Below are 5,537 nucleotides of genomic sequence, written 5' to 3'. Positions count from 1 at the left end.
GTAATGGATTATTGTTGAAAATACCGATAACAGCAAGATGTAACGGTTTATTGTTGAAAATACCGATAACAGCGAGATGTAACGGATTATTGTTGAAAATACCAATAACAGCGAGATGTAACGGGTTATTGTTGAAAATACCGATAAAAGCGAGATGTAACGGATTATTGTTGAAAATACCGATAACAGCGAGATGTAACGGATTATTGTTGAAAATACTGATAACAACGAGATGTAATGGATTATTGTTGAAAGTACCGATAACAGCGAGATGTAACGGGTTATTGTTGAAAATACCGATAACAGCGAGATGTAACGGATTATTGTTGAAAATACCGGTAACAGCGAGAATGTAATGGACTCATGAATCAAAGCATAGTAATCAGCATAAGGTTTTGCTTTATAACGTTGCATACTGCTATGATTTAAACCAGTGTATTAAAATAGATATATTTATCATTGTACTGACCCCCCCCCCCCAGTGGCTTAGCGGTAAGCCTCACGGCTTATAAGGCTAAAAACTCGGTTTCGATACCCGTCGAGGGTACAGCACAGATAGATCATTATGTAGCTTTGCACTTAGCAACAAACAAACAAATTAATGTATTAATTATTCGTTCTACTCGTGTAAGTAGTTTGCTTTGATGAGAAGTATTGATAAACTTTTAAAAATATTTTTAAAAAAGTCCACAATTTTGAAGATCTAACCAAGCATTAAATACGTTGTTTCAAGGGTATTTTAGGCAGAGTAGACATAGCTAAGTTTTGACTTTAAAAGGACTGCTCCTGCCTGTTTCTAGAGTGAGACGACGTTTCGGTTTCCATACTTAGACCTTCTTCGACCTATTCTGTTATCTACGTATTAATAAGACATAGTTTTTCTGTAACGATGTTAGAAATAAATAACATCTAACATAGTCTCTAATTAACAGACTCTGTGTCACATTTGAAATCATGACTTTGCAAGGAGATAACAAGCTATGTATTTTATAGAACCTTTCATCCATATCTGGTAATTTTAAACCATTATTAACACCCACGGTTTTATTTTTTGTATTCCATAAGCCGACAGAAATTGTCTTGTATGATGGTGAAGTGGCCTCTGATATTTCAAAATGCGAAAATTACCGAAACCTATTTACATCATCGAGAATATTGTTATTGTTGCTTTTAATTTTTTGTTATTAGTTAAAAACACGAAACAGTTTGGTGTGCATGGCTCAGTCCATTTTAACGCTTAAATATTGTAATGACTATCTAGCAATATGATAAACTAGTGACAAGGGAAAAAAGTCGAACAAAAGATCCTGTATTTTACGAATGGTATAAAATGACAAATTCTGAAATAAGCATTTTACTATTTTTTTTTACTTTTTTGTGTGTAATATTCGTTGTGTCTTTTTTTCGATTGACTTTTTTACCCTTGTCTTTATTACCTATATTCATGATAGACACCTCCCCGTAAATAAAGATCTGGCATAAAATAAAAATATTGTTACTTATTAACAAAGACCGATGGTAATTATAATTACTTTGTGAATTAATTATGATAAACAAAATTAAATATGTATTTCAAATGCTCACAAAAATCCGAGCTGTAAAATCTCTCAGCTTTGAATTTTCAACGAAAATATATCTTTTAATGATACATTTTTAGAGGCTCGAGCGGAAGTGTAATTAATCTGTAGATTTTGTAAATTCCCAATCGGGATACTTTTGTTTTGGAATCACAATTTATTCGCTCAATATCGCTGTGAATATCCTAGTAATTAGCAGATAGTAAAGTCCAAGGCTCGAGCCGCGATGTTTCACTGCACACGGTTCAGTACCTTCAGCTCCAGGAACGTTGTAACTGCCCCCCCCCCCCCAGTGGCATAGCGGTATGTCTGCGGACTTACAACGTTAGAATCCGGTTTTCGATACCCATGGTGGCTAGAGCACAGATAGCTGATTGTGTAGCTTTGTAAAGTTGAGAAAATATAAAAACCAGAGAATATACCATCAGTGTAGCAAGCAGTGGGAAGTAATATAATAACATAGTTCATAATTAGTTTGGCTTTACTAATTGCTTTATTTAATAACGCTAAGTCTTGTCGGTTTTTGACAGATTTTACTCATAGAAATTAGCCACTAAACTAATAAATCACGCTTTTAAATAAATCGTATTTGTTCGTTTAAAATATCGATTTGAGAAAATTATTTTGTTTGATTAATTCTTATTTCAGTGTGAATTTTTGAATCATCCAATATTTATTGAATTAAAACAAAGACGTAATTTCATATCAATGAAAATTGTGCCATCTGTATCTACGTAAGCCCAATATAAACCCAAAAAACATACCAAGGGAATACGCGAATAAAATCAAATTTAATGCACATTTATGAAGACTAAACAATATTTATATCTCATAAGTATAATTTACATACATTTCTGTCAATTACTTAAAATGATTTTGTTATACAAAACATTTCTGATAGAGAATAATACGAATGATTTAATATTTGGTATTTTCTACTCGAATAACATCTTATGGCTAAACAACCAGGTCAGACACCTCCAGAAGGATAGTAATTAATCAACAACACTTGTTGTCTACTTCTTAGCCGAATAACGGAAGTAACTGTTATAGTTACAACGTCTGTTTGTTTGTAATTAAGCTCATAAGGAATGTAGTTTATGTTTTTAGAAAGGTTAGTTTAACGGACATATGCAAATAGTTTAACATGGCCAGGTGGTTGGGTCGCGGGATCAAATCCCTGTCCCACCAAACATGCTCGCCCTTTCAGCCGTGGGGGCGTTATAAAGTGGCAATCAATCCCAATATTCGTTGGTAAAAGAGTAGCCCAAGAGTTGGCGGTGGGTGGTGATGACTAGCTGTCTTACATTGCTAAATTAGGGACGACTATCGCAGATAGCCCTCGTGTAGCTTTGCGCGAAATTCAAAAACAAACAAACAGTTCAGACAAATGATATACTTATTAACGCCTAACAAAGCAACTATGTCAATTAAACCAATTAAAAACAATTACATTTTGATTTGCAGATGAGCGTATTTTCAATATATCTCAGCTCTCACCAACTCAGCCAGGTCGACAACAGAAGATTCGAAGGTTTTAACCATCAAGATTCTACCAATGAAACATATCTGTTAATTGTGTTTCTGCGAAGGTTTCAACCATCAAGATTCTGCCAATGAAACATATCTGTTAATTGTGTTTCTGTGAAGGTTTTAACCATAAAGATTCTACCAATGAAACATATCTGTTAATTGTGTTTCTGCGAAGGTTTCAACCATCAAGATTCTGCCAATGAAATATAACTATTGATTATTGTTCTGCTGCATTTCTTGGTTGATCAACCAATTTCTTTCGACTTTCGAAACACTTAAAAGGTATCATTCTGAGTGTGTCGTACTTTCTGAAAATGAATCATTACGAATTAGGCTTAACTATTTATCAAACTAATGAACCATTGTGTTCCTTCATGCAGATGAGTTGAAGAAAGAAATCATACCCTCCGAAAGGCGCTTGAGTTTCCAAGTTTTTACTCACATGTAAAAGGAAGGCTTGCTCTACGACATGGCTTGATTTATTCGGTTTCTGATTTTGTGAATCTTTATCTGTTTTTATTCAGCGTGAGGTCATAGTAGAAGGTTTCAACCATCAAGATTCTGCCAATGAAACATATCTGTTAATTGTGTTTCTGACAGAAACAGAATTAACAGATATGTTTAATTGGCAGAATCTTAATGGTTGAAACCTTCAGAGAAACATAATTAACAGATGAACGTTTTTTAATTGAACAGAGCAAATTGTCAAGCAGTTCATTCCAAATATTTCTTTATATTTCATTTATAAAATTATGTCATATTATTCCTATACTAATTAACATACGTTAATTTTTACTAAATGTTCTAATTCTTTAATCAAGATGTCACAAGACTAAACTTCGACACAAAAGTTAGTTTGTTTTAATGCATAGCCACATCGGCCTATCTGCTGTGTCCACCGCGGGGGGAATCGAACCCTGGATTTTAGCGTTGCAAGTCCATAAGCTTGCCGCTTACCCTCCAGGGGACTCGACACAAAAGTTAGAAGGTTTGTTTTAACGCAAAGCCACATCGGGCTATCTGCTGTGTCTACCACAGGGAATCGAACCCTGAACTTTAGGGTTACAAGTCCGTAAGCTTACCGTTGGTCCTCCAGGGGACTTGGCACAAAATACATTTGTGGAAAAAAATATATATAACATCTCTAATATGCAAGTAAACTGTTGAATGGAAAATAAAACAAAAATTAATGTCGTCTAGAACAAGTTTTGTACAAAAGTAAGAAGGTTAGAGGCATTTTTAGGTAAAAGGTGGTAACCAGTTTTAACCTCAGTTGGATGTGTTGATTCCAAATGTCTAGGTTACCACATTTTCATTTTTCAAGAAAATCTCAAAAAAGAGAAGCAAAATATGACTGTCGCTTTCTTTGCATGATTCTGAGGATTCGGTTTATAAATTTTATACCTTAAAAAATATAGATATTACAATGTCTTTTCTAATTCATAAAATCGGAAAACGTGTAAGTTGCTGCAAGTGTCTTTCGTTGTTAATTATTCGAAGCACTATATTTATTTTTTAGCTTAAATTAACGTATATTTTTACAACGAGTTGTTACCAAAATTATGTTTCATGTTAGTGAAAAATTCAAAACCATAATTGTTAATTTAGTTTGGACCTGTTCGAAGGTTAGATGCATTTAGGGGAAAATATCAAATAACGTATTCTTTACAAACAAAAGCTGTGAAAAAACTAACATTTTGACTACATTTATTGAGTCTTGACATGTTAATATTGATCCTGCAGTAGATACATAATATTGTTACTATTTCCGGTGGACCATGAGATATACAATGAGAGATTTAGGTATTTTAATTTGAAAAACATATTGAATTATAGTGAATATTGGACGCAAATATGCTAACCTAATGACGTGTTTCATAAATGTTTTGTTGTGCATTTGTTCGCTGTAACGTGACTCTATTTACATCGGTCGGATGTAATGAGGTTTTGAAAGATCAAATTTTGAAATAATCATTCTTTATATGGCTGAAGAGCAGAATATTACCCACTTTCATGATTTAAACAACAGTGCTTGTACAGTTTGATAACTTACATATTTCAGTTTTGGTCTATTAATGTTTGTCTGCTTTGTTGTTGTTGTTTTTCATTTAGTCATCAGAACAGAATATAACCCACTTTCATGATTTAAACAACGGTGCTTGTACAGTTTAATAACTTATACATATTTCAGTTTTTGTCTATTAATATTTGTCTGCTTTGTTGTTGTTGTTTATCATTTAGTCATCAGAACAGAATATTACCCACTTTCATGATTTAAACAACGGTGCTTGTACAGTTTAATAACTTATACATATTTCAGTTTTTGTCTATTAATATTTGTCTGCTTTGTTGTTGTTGTTTATCATTTAGTCATCAGAACAGAATATTACCCACTTTCATGATTTAAACAACAGTGCTTGTACAGTT

The sequence above is a fragment of the Limulus polyphemus genome, unplaced genomic scaffold (genome assembly GCF_000517525.1).
Source record: "Limulus polyphemus unplaced genomic scaffold, Limulus_polyphemus-2.1.2 Scaffold3855, whole genome shotgun sequence".
Lineage (NCBI taxonomy): Eukaryota > Metazoa > Arthropoda > Merostomata > Xiphosura > Limulidae > Limulus > Limulus polyphemus.
Note: the sequence above shows the minus strand (reverse complement) of the source record.